Genomic DNA, 14,646 nt, shown 5'->3' on the forward strand with positions numbered 1-14,646 from the left:
CATTATCTTGATTAGGTTTAGCTTATTATTTTATTTTCTATACCCTCATTTCAGGAATTGGTACATTGGTAGGATAGTTTCTACAAATGGTTCCTATGTTTAGACTAATAAATGGGAGAAAACAGGTTTTACAAAAGGCAGAAAACAGGTTTTTGTGCTTATTCTCCACTCACATTGTGTAATCTATTTTCAGTTTATTGTCCTTTTTGACTCAATATTGATTTCTTATTTATAGACTGAAGGCATCTTATTGTGAAAGCTTTTCAGTGTTTATTGACACATGTTACATTGTTATTTAAAGTGTTTTATGTGTAATTCTAGTCTTTTCATTTTCATCCAAATTTCCTACATCTTGTGTTATCATGAGATACAGAAAATGACACTTAAATAAATCTTAGTAGCCTGTAAGAATATTTGTACTCTTTGGGCAGAAAGTGTTCTCCAAAATCTATCTACTGTATATGGAAGAAGTGACTTAGATAATTATTACATTTTAAAAATAGTTTACTATTATTATGGGAGCATTTCTTCTTCTCCATTTTAAGAAACCACCTCTGCATTAACTGACTGCACTTATTCCATGTCTTCCCACCAGGCATCTTCTGTAAGGCAGGGCTAAAACCATACACTATTTCACAGAACTATTGTAATGATTAATTGACCTAGATTAGGAAAGTGTCACATATATGCTAAGTGCTCAATAAAAATTAGTTGTAAGAGGAATTTCCTGTCATGATGGCAGCATAGGCAGACATGGGTCACCTCTTTGCACAACCACAACAAAATTACAACTAAGTTATAGAATAACCATCACTCAGAACCAATAGAAATCAAGTTGAATGAAAGTTTGACAACTACAGAATTACAGAAATCACATCTATCCGTACTACAAGCAAGGCTCAACTACAAGAGGAGGGTATATTTAGCCCACATGAAGGGTATATCTCCAGTACCCTGCTTGGGTGATAGTGGAGGCTGTACCAATGGACCTTACAGGACATGTACTGCATTAGGCCACACTACCAAGACATGGAGTCAAAGAAGGTCTACCTAATACATAGAAACAAACACAGGTAGGTTGCCGAAATGAGGAAATAAAAAAAAAAAACATGGCCTAAATGAAAAACATATCAAAACTCCTGAAAAAGAGCTAAATGAAGTGGAGATAAGCAATCTATCAGATGCAGAGTTCAAAATACTGGTTATAAAAATGCTCAAGGAAGTTAGTGAGGACCTTAACAACATAAAAAAGATCCAGTCAGAAAAGAAGGTCACACTACTTGAAATAAAGAACAATTTACAGGAAACAACAGTAGAACAGATGAAGCTGAGATTCAAGTGCATGATTTGGAACAAAAGGAAGCAAAAACAACCAATTGTAACAATAAAAAGAAAAGCAAATCTAAAAAAAATAGGGATAGTGTAAGCAGCCTGTGGGACAATTTTAAGCAATACAGCATTCATTTCAGTGGGGTACCAGAAGGAGAAGAGAAAGAGCAAGAAATTGGAAATCTATGTGAAAAGATAACGGAAGAAATCTTCCCTAATTTGGTGAAGGAAATAGACATGCAATTCCAGGAAGCACAGAGAGTCCCAAGCCAGATGGACATGAAGAGTCCCACATTAAGACACATCATAATTAAAATAAAGGTTAAAGATCAGGAGGGGGAAAGGTGGGTGTGGGAGAATGGGGGAAAGGTGAGGGGGTTAAGAAGGCCAAGTAGATAATTACAGAATAGTCATGGAAACATGAAGTATAGTATAAGAAAGGGAGTAGCCAAAGAATTTATTTATACGCATGACCCATGGACATGAACAATAGTTGGGGGGATTGCCTGAGGGAGTAAGGGGCACTGGGTGGGGGGGGGGGCAAAGAGGGAAAACCAGGACAACTATAATAGCATAAACAATAAAATATAATAAAACATTTAGTTGTAAGAACTTTTACCAGGTAATAAAATGCCTTTTCCTTATATTGTCTTTACACTGTCAAATACACAGTTACTAAGTCAAAATGCCTGAAGAGAAGAAAGACCCTTAATATCTCACTCCCATGTCTCTATAGACTTATAGACCTCCTGCTACTCTATAAAGATTCTCTAAATCTGTTCAGTCCAATTTGGTAGCCACTAAACAACCACACATGGTGATTGAACACCTGAAATGGGCTATTCTGATGTAAAGATGTGCTGTAAGTATAAAATTCACACTGGACTTAAAGGGATTGTAAAATATTTCACTAGTAATTTTCATACTGATCATGTGATAAAATAATAGTATTTTGGAATATATTGATTAAATAAGATATATCATTAAAATAAATTTTACATTTTTTTTCCTTTTTAAAATGTGGCCACTACAGCACTTAGAGTTACATATGTAGTTCACATTATACTTCTATCCCCAGTCTACAAGGCTCTGGAATGAAGTTAGAGACACCATAGCTTCATTTGGGTCTAGAATCTATTATCTTACATTCTAGTTATATATGGCTCTACCAGAAATTTTTTGTACAATCTTCAACTAAGCCTCTGAATGAAATAGCACAAAATTAGTGTGTTTTGTTGATGCTTCTGTTTTGTTTGTTTCCTATAAAGCAAAGGAAGGACCTCTTGAAAAGTACCGATACACATCATTTATCAGGTGTTGGTTCTGTATTTTAATAATAGGGCATATATTAGGAGGTGTCATGAATTTCAGGTATGTGCTTAATTCAGAGACAGAATAAATCTGATGAGCCTATTTAATGTTACATTGTCCTATGGATAAGCTGAAATAAAATATTTATGGATTAAAAATATATTAATTACTACAGTTAGTTTTGGAACAGAGAAAAATAAAAAAAAAATGAATATATGGTGTTTTGCTGCAGTTTTAGATATTTCCCCAGTCATATGATTTAACTCATTTCAAAGAGAAAGTTGCTGAAGAATAATTTGAATTTTAAAACTCTACAGGCAAAATATGTGTCCTTTTTATATTATCATTTTTTAATTTTTATTGTTATTCTATTACAGTTTTCCAAATTTTTCCTTCTTTGCCCTCCTCTGCCCATCCCACCACCCATCATCCACTGTCAATTTTCACACTATTGTCCATGTTAATGGGTCATTCACATATGTTCTTTGACTAGCCTCTTCCCCTTATTTCCAAAATAAAAATGTCTTCAAGAAACATTTTTAATGAAAAATGAATTTAGGGTGAGAGGGGGAAATTTTAAAAAATGCATAACATTTGATTTTGAAAATAAAATAAAATAGAAATTATGCCTAAAAATAAACTTTGAAATTACTGCCCACAATTCTGGTTTCAGATATCAAATATAAAATACATACTTAACCATCAAACAAATAGCATCCTAATCCATGGCTACCTATTTACTACCAGAGTATTAGAGCAACGAATAGTTTGACTTTAAAACAGCAAAACAGTATATGTTCATGTGACCTGAAAGAAGATATTTAATTTTGCTTTTTAAGGTTAAAACAGTTGAAATTTAAGTTGTGAATCTGTAATTGTTTCTGTGAAATTAATACTTTTAAAAAGACAAAATATGTTGGTATAAATTAATTTAGTGTATTCCAAGTATAAAAACTTCCAAGTAAGAATATGAGAAGAGCAAAGAACTGCTTTGATAGTAGTCCTTTGGTTTCCATTCAATGGTTTATACCATCATACCTATTATATGTTAGACACTGAAATTCATGACATGTGACCAGTGAAGTACACATGCTGTACAGTGTTTTTAAACTTTTCAAAATGAGTTCAAACATGTCATCTATTCTACGTGTAAATACTCAGTAGATAAAATATGTGTTGTCTCAATATTGACAGACAATTCTCATATGTCTATAATAATAAAGAATAATAGTGAGCCCTAGTTGGGTGGTTAGTCAGACTATTGTCCTGCACACTACAAAGTTGTGGGTTCGAACTCTGGTCAGGGTACATAAGGTAGGCAACAGGTCAATGTTTCTCTCTCACATTAACGTCTCTCTCTCTCTCTCCCCCATCAAATCAATAAACTTATCCTAGGAAGAGGATTAAAAAAAAGAATAAAATTGACATTTAATGTCTTGTATTATGCATTTTTACTTGTGTTTTGTATATTCAGCTAGAACATAAGATGTTTGAGGCCAGCACTAAAACATATATTTTACATTTGTATTCTTGTCACTATAAATGCAAGTGGTCAGTGGTCACCCTGTGTATAGTAGGTGCTGAGTAATGATTGTTAAATGTGAGAATTTCTGTGTACCTGACTCTCAGTTAAAAATCCTTCTTTGGAATCAAACCAAGAAACAGGCAAAGTCTGCAAACAATAGAGCATTTAATATGTTCATGGATTAGGAACTGGCAAAACATAAACTGATATTCAGTAGCATCATGTCAAGTTCAGTTTGTCAGTTCTTGAAATCACCACATTATCACACTTGGTTATAAAGGCTCACACTTAGTATTCTGTGAAACTCCTCTTAACCATGTTATTCATTTCACCTCCTCCTCAAGATTGGCCCTACACTTTCTTTCTCATTGGTACAGTTTTGTTATTTTCTAGAAGAATTACTGTATTGTAATGCTATCTTGAAAGTACTGACTTCTCCAAGATGATTAAAGTATAATTAAAATAATAGTATATACAATTTCTGGACTCAGAATATACTTATAACTCATAAATGTGCAGTCTTTTTTTTGAAGATTGACAGCTTTATCAGTATATTTCAAATCCTCTACAATGTTACTTTTATGATCAGAAGATAGACATTTAAAATAATCAATGCAGTCTGTATAGTTAAAATATCACATGGAGGGTCATCAACAGGGGAGTGAGAGGGAGAGAGAGGAGGAAAAGGTACAGAGAATATGTAGCATAGATGGTAGGCAGAAAATAGACAGGGGGAGAGTAAGAATAGTATGGGAAAAGTAGAAGCCAAAGAACTTATATGTATGACACATAGACATGAACTAAAGGTGGGGAATGTGGGTGGGAGGGGGTATACAGGGTGGAGGGGAGTGAAGGGGGAAAATGGGACAACTGTAATGGCATAATCAATAAAATATATTAAAAATAAAATAAAATAAAATATTGCATGATTAAAGTTAATATTTAATTTTTTAAAAACAAAGATTGGGAAAACTGTATTAATAATGGTTATCTCTGGGATAACCAAGCTGGGGGTAGGTAATTTTTCCTTCTACATTAAGAAAATATATACTGAGCTTCGGAGAAAGAAAGAGAGAGAGAGAGAGAGAGATTGATTTGTTGTTCCACTTATTTATGAATTCAATCATTGGTATATGAACGTATATGTCCTCACTAGGGATCAACAACCCTCAACCTTTGTATATTGGGATGGCAATCTAACCAACTTAGCTACCTGACTAGGGCACTTCGTCTACATTTTATAGTTATACAAATACTATATATTATTTATTTTAGAGAAAATTACACATAACTTAAAAGAAAAAATAGTGTTATTTCTCTGGAAGCTCAATTAGCACATAGAAACAAATATCCACTTTTTGAGCCAGCCACTTTTCTGTCTAACCAGTTATTTCAATTAATAAAACAACATTTTTAGCTCACTCAAAATTGTAAGAATTGCTAAAATTTATACTTTATACACTTTTATAGCTACCAGAATCCCACCAATAGCACCTTTGGTGATCAAATATTATTTAGCTGACACTGCTGTACTTTGTATTATCCATGTAGATGTTAATTAAGGCAAACATTTGGCATTTCTGAAAATTATTTGGGGCATTAAAGAAGCTTTTTAAGAAAATGAATTTGTGCTTTCTAATTCTCTGTAAATAATGAGATACATGATATATTCATCAAGCCTTAAAATGTGATGTGTTCTAAACTAGACATAAATTGACCTTCAATATTATGTAACTTAGGATCAATTCCAACTTCACAACTCATTTTCTTTATGTCTTTATTTTTTTAGTGTGATATGTTTCTGAGAGTCCAAATTTTGATTTTATTTAAAATGAAAGAATGTAGGCCAAAGAGCTGAGGTTTTCCAAAACCAACATTATGTTTTAAGTTCTTTTTCGTGTTTTATCATCTAGTTTTCAGCGGTGTAAGTAGTCTTCTAAAAAGACAGAAAAATGAGGATTATGTAGATTGAGATAAAGTATTGAAATAATAACTTTCATTTGATCATGTGAATTTAGTTGAAAACATTTTAGTAAAACAATGTTCAGAGTCTCCAAATTAGCCTTGCATTGTTATATAAGGTTATATAAAACTTATAATGGTTTTATGACTATTGTCTATTGTTCTTAGTGTTTACCAGTGTACAGTATTTTTGTATTAGTAATTCTCCAAAAACACTTTAAAAAACTACCTTCAGAAAATATACTGTACTTAAGTGCATAAAATTCCCAACAAGCTATTAATGTTTTTCGTTTTCTCAGTACTAGTCCCACTTAGTTGAAGAGAATTACATGTGTGAAAATCCAATAGCCAATTTGATATTGTAATTAGAAATTCATATTTCATACTGGCCTATAATATTTTCTGAATTAAATATCAATATATAATATAATGAATTTAACTTGATTTTTGGCCTTTTTAAATTAAGAAGAATTAAATAATGAGTTTAGTATTATAAGACACTTTTAGCATCACTTAAAAATGTGCAGATTTTCATGTTAACTTTTTTTATTCCCAGATTTCTTCAGATGATGTCAGTTTTATAGACATTGATAATAGAATTGAAAATCTGAAGTCCCTGCAAAACAGGGTTAAAAATAGCGTTATATCATAGAGTTCTTTAGTAAGCTTCATATTTGCTTCTAAGTCACTTTTTATAATTTTACTACCATAGTTAAATACACTATGTATCTTAATCATTCATATATTTAATATTTATTTAGTAGTGTTTCTGACACTGTTTAAGAGCTTATGCAAAGAAAGCAAATAAAACAGCAAAAAGATCTCTACTCTTAAAGCCCATAGTTTATTCATATGAAAAGTATTAAAATGAAATTTTTGTTAAAATGATAAGAGGGATAAACAATAAAATGGAGACTGTAATTGAAAAATGCACTATTTTCTATATAGTCACTCTTTGTATGCTCTTTACCAAGGTTAAGATTGTTCTCTTTAAAAACCACCTCCCATTCAAAGATAGGCCAATAAATAAATCTAAAGTAAAATAAATTGATTTAACAGAAGTGTTCTAATGTAATAATCTCATATTCCCTGTAATGTTTGGGGTTCATTACACTTTAGTTATCTTGCAGCCTGTCAAACTCAACACAACCCAAGCGGACTGATTATTCTTTCGCCAAAATGATTCTCTTTCATTGCTTGCTATCTTTTTAAATGGTACTTTAATCCAACCCACTAATTAAAGAAGAAATCTATGATTCTTGGCCCCCTTCTCTTCCTTATTCACCAAATCCAATCAATTGCCAATTATTTTCAATTTACTTCTTAAATGTATTTTTATTTTTTTTTTCTGCTCTCTGCTGTCCCAATTGCCATCACTTATTCTACCTTGTTCTCTTACCCAATGGCATTGGTACCCTTTCCCATGTGTTTTTCCCTGTATATCAGATGATATTTTGAAATTCGTGTTTGACCAAGTCCACTGTGCGTGACAAAGTTTTGAAAGCTCCCCATTACTGGGCCCCTCCTGAATGGGCCTCTCTCTCCAGCCTCGTTTATCCCTTATTTTGCCCAGTACACTCACCCTTCTAGGCATAGTCAACCTCTTTCTGCGACTGCAATTAATCAGGTTATCTCTCACCTGCCTCAAATCCTCTAACAAACTGTTCTATGCATGGATCACATGCATACCATGCTGGAATTCTCATTCATCTTTCTAATCTGAGATTTAAAGTAATTTTAGGGAGACTTTACACACCTGTTTCCTACCCACACAGAAATACACACTCAGCTTGAGTAGGTTTACCCTTTTATTACATTCAAGACATGTGATATTTGTTTCACATCCATTTTTCTGGTGAGGACCATTTCTTCGAATCCTATTACAGGGTTTTTCCCACATAGTAGATGCATAATAAATTTTGTTGAATGCAAATGATTGAATTAATCTGAGAACTAGAATGAAACTTATTTAGGAATTTCCAGTAGTTGAATAAAAAAAAATTTAAAGTAAGTTAATCTTTATGATGTGTTACATAAGAATGTATTTAATTTGTTCAGTTTCTCATAGATTACTAAATAAATTTTAAATAGGAAAACTCATTGCAATGTTCATATATGTATGTTGTAAACTGGAGGGGAAACATTTCTTCAGAAGCCATTACTGGTAATTTTATGATTTGTATTTTAGTTGTAAATGTGGCATGGTATAAGTAGCTGAGAAAAGCAGTCTCTGGACCTGGCTGGCGTAGCTCAGTGGATTGAGCTCGGGCTGCGAACCAAAGTGTTGCAGGTTCCATTCCCAGCCAGGGTACATGCCTGGGTTGCAGGCCATAACCCCCAGCAACCGCACATTGATATTTCTCTCTCTCTCTCTCCCTCCATCCCTTCCTTCTCTAAAAATAAATAAATAAAATCTTAAAAAAAAAAAAAAAAGCAGTCTCTGGCAAATGGAGTGGTTAAGAGTGCAAAGAAAATCAAAATCTGATTTTTTAAAAAATAACTACTGATATTAATAAAAAGCCAAATGGATGTCTTGCAAATCTGTGAAATAAAGATGGGTTTTGAATCTTAGACTTTATATCTTTTTTTGATTATGAGCTAATGTTCAAAGCTGAGTTATAAGCTTTAGTTTGTATTGTATCTGAGGCACAGGCAGACTCATACAATTGCTGTACTTCAAGTGTCACTATAATAATCTAAATGTAATAAAATTACATTTAACTAATGTAAAAAATCTAATTTAAACAGGGGAAATTAAATTTAAATTGGAAGTTAATGGGATTTTTTTGGCTTCTACCGTTGTCCTTTTTTGCTAGACCCGTATTGTTGCTGTTAGCACTTTTCTATGTTAATATTTGGTAGTCCAGTATAGCAATAGAGAAATATATAATATTTTAGCCACTCTACTCTCTAGATAAAAACTGGTCACCTAACAAGCAGGTTTAAAGAAGTGACATCCATCATTTATAAAGATAAACATGGTATTTGACTACCACAAACCTGTAAATTCCTGCCTTTTCTTTTTAGTTGCAATTTTTAAGTATATTGTATTGATTGTGCTATTACAGTTGTCCCAATGTTTTCCAACCCTTTATCCCCCTCTACCCTGCATTCCCTCACCCTCCAGCATTCCCTTCCCACCTTAGTTCATGGCCATGAGTTGTATATATACATTCTTTGGCTTCTCCATTTCCTATACTATTCTTATACTCTTAACCTCCCCCTATCTATTTTATATCTACCAATTATGCTTCTTATTCCCTGTACCCTTTCCCTCCACTTTCCCCCCTCCCTCCCCACTGATAACCCTCCATATGAACCCCATTTCTGTGATTCTGTTCCTGTTCTAGTTGTTTGCTTAGTTTTTCTTTTTGTTTTTTTACATTTGGTTGTTGATAATTATGAGTTTGTTGTCATTTTATTGTTCATAGTTTTTTGAGTTTCTATTTCTTAGATAAGTCCCTTTAACGTTTCATATAATGAAAACTTGGTAATGATGGACTCCTTTAACTTTACCTTATCTGGAAAGCATTTTATCTGTCCTTGTATTCTAAATGATAATTTTGCTGGATAGAATAATCTTGGATGTGGGTCCTTGCCTTTCATGATTTTGAATACTTCTTTCCAGCCTCTTCTTGCCTGCAAGGTTTCTTTTGAGAAATCAGCAGATAGTCTCAGGGGAACCTCTTTGCAGGTAACTTTTCCTGTTCTCTTGTTGCTTTTAAAATTCTTTCCTTGTCTTTAATCTTGGGTAACTTAATTTTCATGTTTCTTGGTGTGTTCCTCCTTGGGTCCAATTTCTTTGGGACTCTCTGGGCTTTCTGGACTTCCTGTAAGTCTATTTCCTTCACAAGATTGGCAGTGTTTTCATTCATCATTTGTTCAAATAAGTTTTCAATTTCTTGCTCTTCTTCTAGCACACCTATGATTCAGATGTTGGAACATTTAAAGATGCCCCAGAGGTTCCTAAGCCTCTCCTCATTTTTCTGCATTCTTGTTTCTTCATTCTATTCCAGTTGAATGTTTATTTCTTCCTTTTGTTCCAAATTGTTGATTTGAGTCCTGGTTTCCTCCCCTTTACTGTTCATTCCCTGTATATTTTCCTTTATTTCACTTTGTATAATCTTCATTCTTTCCTTCATTTTGCAACCAAGCTCAATCATTTCTGTGAGCATCCTGATTACCAGTGTTTTTAACTCAGCATCATATAGGTTGTCTATCTCCTCGTTGCTTAGTTTGTTTTTTTTTCTGGTGTTTTGATCTGATCTTTCATTTGGGCCATATTTCTCTGTCTTGGCATACCTGTTATGTTATAAAGTGTGGAGACTTAGGTATTAGCCAGGGCAGGGCAACCCTCTTGCTGTGTTGTGGCACTGTATGTGGGGGAGAAGGGGTCAGAGAGGGAACAATGTACAATGCTCAACTCTCCTCCCATTTTCCATCACTCCCCTTGTTTCCAACAAGTGGATTGTGGCCTTTCAGGTGCAGATTCACAGGTGAGTAAGTTTGTGTATGTTTTTGGACTCTGTGGACCTCTCCAATGGATCCTCCTGTGAGAGAGGGAGTTTCCCTTGCTGCCACAACCCCACAGATTTTTTACAGCCATGGGTTTTGGATATTCAGTTTCTTGAGCTAAAACTCTGGGTTTTGTGGTATGTCTCACATCACCATTGTTCCTCTCAGCTTACCTGCATGAGAGTGTGGGATTGCTCATGAGCCTTGCTTTGTCATATGCCCCAGCTGCCCATCTCAACCCCTCCTACCCATCTGGATGAATGTTTATTTAACTCCTTGGTTGTTGTACTACCATGCAAACGATTTTATGGCAATTCTTATTGTTCTTTGTTTTTAAATTGGTTGTTATCCATCTTTTGGTTGTGTGAGGAAATGAAATGTTTCTACCTATATCTTCATCTTGGCCAGAATTCACAATTTTCTTTTTTGAAGTCAGCTATATTTTATAGCATACCAATTGGACTATTAAAATACTTTTGGAAGCAGAAAAGGATAAATTTTTGTGGGTAAAAGAGAAATAGCTGGAATGGACTATATTTTTAAACATTTTATTTATTTACTTTTAGGCAGGGGAAGGGACGCAGAAAGAGGAGAGAAACATTAATGTGTGGTTGCCTCTTTGGGCCCCCTACTTGGGAGCTGGCCTGCAACCCAGGCATGTGCCCTGGATTGGGAATCGAACCACAATCCTTTGGTTCTCAGGTTGGTGCTCAATGTACTGAGCCAAACCAGCAAAGGAAGGAATGGAATATTTTTGATAAATATTTTAAAATTAGAAAACTACAGTCAAAAATTTTAACATTGTACAAGTTCCAAGTTTAGCAGTCCCAGCAAGTACTTTAATAAAAGTATTTTGCTCGGTGAAATAAGTCAGGCAATGAAAGACAAACACCACATGATCTCACTTATTAGTAGAACCTAATCAACAAAACAAATAAGCAAGCAAAATACACCAGAGACATTGAAATTAAGAACAAACTGACAGTAACCAGCAGAGAGGTGGGAGGGAATAATGGGAGGTAAAAGGGGGAAGGGGTTCAGGAATAATGGGAGGTAAAAGGTGTCCTATAAAGGACACATGGACAAAACCAAAGGAGGGTAGGATCAAGGGTGGGAAGAGGGGATGGCTGGGGTGTGGGGAGAGTGGTAGGGGGAAAATGGAGGCAACCTTTCTTGAACAACAATAAAAAAGTTAAAAAATAAAATAAAATTTGCTTTTCAAAAAAACAATATTTTGCTTTCTTTTAATCTGTCAGGCCTGCTTTTCTCATGTCTAAAATTGAAATAATAGTGTCATCCTTATTTGATGTGGGAGCCAATTGAGTAATTTTACATAAAGGATGTGTATCTGATACATGTTAAAACCTATATATGTGTATTAAATATTATCATGTTTATATTATTTGAAAATTTATTTAAGGTATTTATAAAAATGAAAGTTTCCTTAAATAGATAAAGGATCTAAAATTGTCAAGGGTAAATATGGCTTATACTTGCCTGATTACTGCTTTATTTTCATAAATATATACTTTTACTTTATCATTATGTTTAAATGTAATTAAGAAACAGTGTAAAGCACACTTGAACTTGCTTCTCTCTTTCTCCTCCTAAAACACAGTTCCTAATAACATTTTTTTCCCTATAAAATGAATGAATTTTGATGCAAGTGCTGGAAGCTGTATATCTGACCCATGGATGGATAAATCTGTGAGTGGGAGCCATGGGGTCTGAAAACAGATTTTCCTTCAGCCTTCATTTATCACCACCTCTTATCTTTTTAAAAAATGTTTACTTAGATAATCTTATATTGTTTATAGATTAATATATGTTAATATTAATCTATGTATTAGCTTATATATTAATCTTATATTAGTTTAAAGTGTACAATATAGTGATTTAACATTTTTATACCTTACAGTTTGATCACCCCACTAATTCTAGTATCATCTGTCTCCCTGTAAACTTATCACAATATTTGTTTTAAATCCTCACCTGAAGATATATTTCTTGATTTTAGAGAGAGGATGGGGGTGAGAGAGAGAGAAAGGAAGACAGAGAAACATTGATGTGAGAGCTAAACATCAATCAGTTGCTTCCTGTATGTGCCCCAACCAGGGATTGAACCTGCAACCTAGGTATGTGGCCTGACCAGGAATAAAACCCACAACCTTTGGTGTATGGAAGGATATTCCAACAAACAGAATCACCTGGCAAAGGCATACTATTATTAACTAGATTCCCCTTCCTCTTTTCACCTGTCCTCCCAGCAACTCCCTTCTGCTAATGATCCCTTTGGTCTATGTTTCTATGAGTTTTTGTTTTGCGTGCTTGTTTTATTTTTGTTTTAAGGTTCTACATATAGACCATACAACCCAAAAATTCCTCATCTGGTTATTTATCCATAGAAAATAAAAACACAATTTGAGAAGGTAATATGTACCCCTATGTTCATCGCTGCAAAATTTACAATAGCCATTGTATGAAAGCAACCTAGGTGCCTATCAATATATGAATGGATAATGAAGATGTATTATATATACACAATGGAATATTATATAATAAAAAGGAATGAAATCTTGTCATTTATGACTAAATGGATGAATCTAGAGTGTATTATGCTAAGTGAAATAAGTCAAGCAAAGAAAGACAAATACCATATGTTTTCACTTGTATATCTAAAATCCTCTGTGTGTGTGTGTGTGTGTGTGTGTGTGTGTCACTGAATCTTGAGTACTCACTAGTCCTTTAGCTTATAATACAGAGTTTGAGTTCCTATTTAGCCAAAGATATCAGTAATTCACATCAATTCCCCAAGTTTAATTGGTTATAATCTCAACCCATATGCCCCTTTCTGTATTCAATATTGTTATATATCTTTCAAATGGCTATATATTATACATCTACATGCACTACAATGTCTGATAAAAAGTAAATATAAGTGAGCTGATTTGTTAAATATTTTTGTGTTAGAAAAAATCTTTACCTTACATAAATTCTCATTAATGTCATTAATGAAGCCCTTTTGTTCATTAAAAACATAATTCATTTTATAAGTGCAAGTATACAAAACACCCAAGTATATGTTTTTGTGTTGAATTACAAATTAATATGAAATTAAATATGAGACTAGTCTACCTCATTCCAGAAATGTAGATTTTTATGTAATTGTAAATATTCATATTTGCATTAAAGTATTCATTTACAAATATCGATAAGCTTTGTAAGCAAACATTAGCTTTGAAATTTGATTCCATTAGGTTGTATGACAACTGGAGATTTTTAATACCCTTAACCAATAGTATATAATATATCCTCTCTGAGTCTACAGTTTTCTTTAAAACATTAAAGTAGGCTTGGCTTGACCTGGCTGGTGTGACTCTGTAGATTGAGTGCCAGCCTGTGAACCATGGAGCTGATGGATTGATTCTCAATCAGGGCATATGCCTGGGTTATGGGCTAGGTTCCCAGTAGGGGGTGCATGAAAGACAACCACACATTGATGTTCCTCCCCTTCTTTCTCCTTCCCTTTCCCTTTCTTAAAATAAATAAATAAAATCTTTAAAAAATTAAAAATAAAATAGGCGTAGCTTACTCAGGGAAGCTATGACATACCTGATGTGGAGAATTTGTTCTTTAGACTGCATTAAAAATTGCAGTTGGAGTCAGAATATTAAACTGATGAATTTAAGCATATCTGCCACATAAAGTATTTTCTGGATTTTGAAAGAAGAACAGGTCAAGATTAAAATGCATAACTTCAGAGAGGGGTAAATTTTGTTTATGTGTGAATATATAATTTCTGCTCAAGCAGCACTGTGGAATTCTTTAGAAATTTTTCATTAATCTCTGAAAATGACAAGTGTTAGGGGTCTTTTGCAATACACATTAGAAAAGTTTTGGTCAAGATATCATATTGTTATGATGTGTTAGTAGCCCTGTCTCTTGTCGAGTTAGCTTTGTTTGACGTGTTCCCAAAGTAAGATATTTTTTGTAATGCACATCAG

General features: G+C 33.6%; 1 protein-coding gene across 1 annotated transcript in view; it reads left to right on the forward strand.

The window, feature by feature from the left end:
* The window catches only part of FOXP2 (forkhead box P2), an 852,864-nt gene that overhangs the window by 548,051 nt on the left and 290,167 nt on the right, over nucleotides 1–14,646 (forward strand). The window lies entirely within an intron of this gene.

This window comes from Phyllostomus discolor, chromosome 10, assembly GCF_004126475.2.
Source record: "Phyllostomus discolor isolate MPI-MPIP mPhyDis1 chromosome 10, mPhyDis1.pri.v3, whole genome shotgun sequence".
Taxonomy (NCBI): domain Eukaryota; kingdom Metazoa; phylum Chordata; class Mammalia; order Chiroptera; family Phyllostomidae; genus Phyllostomus; species Phyllostomus discolor.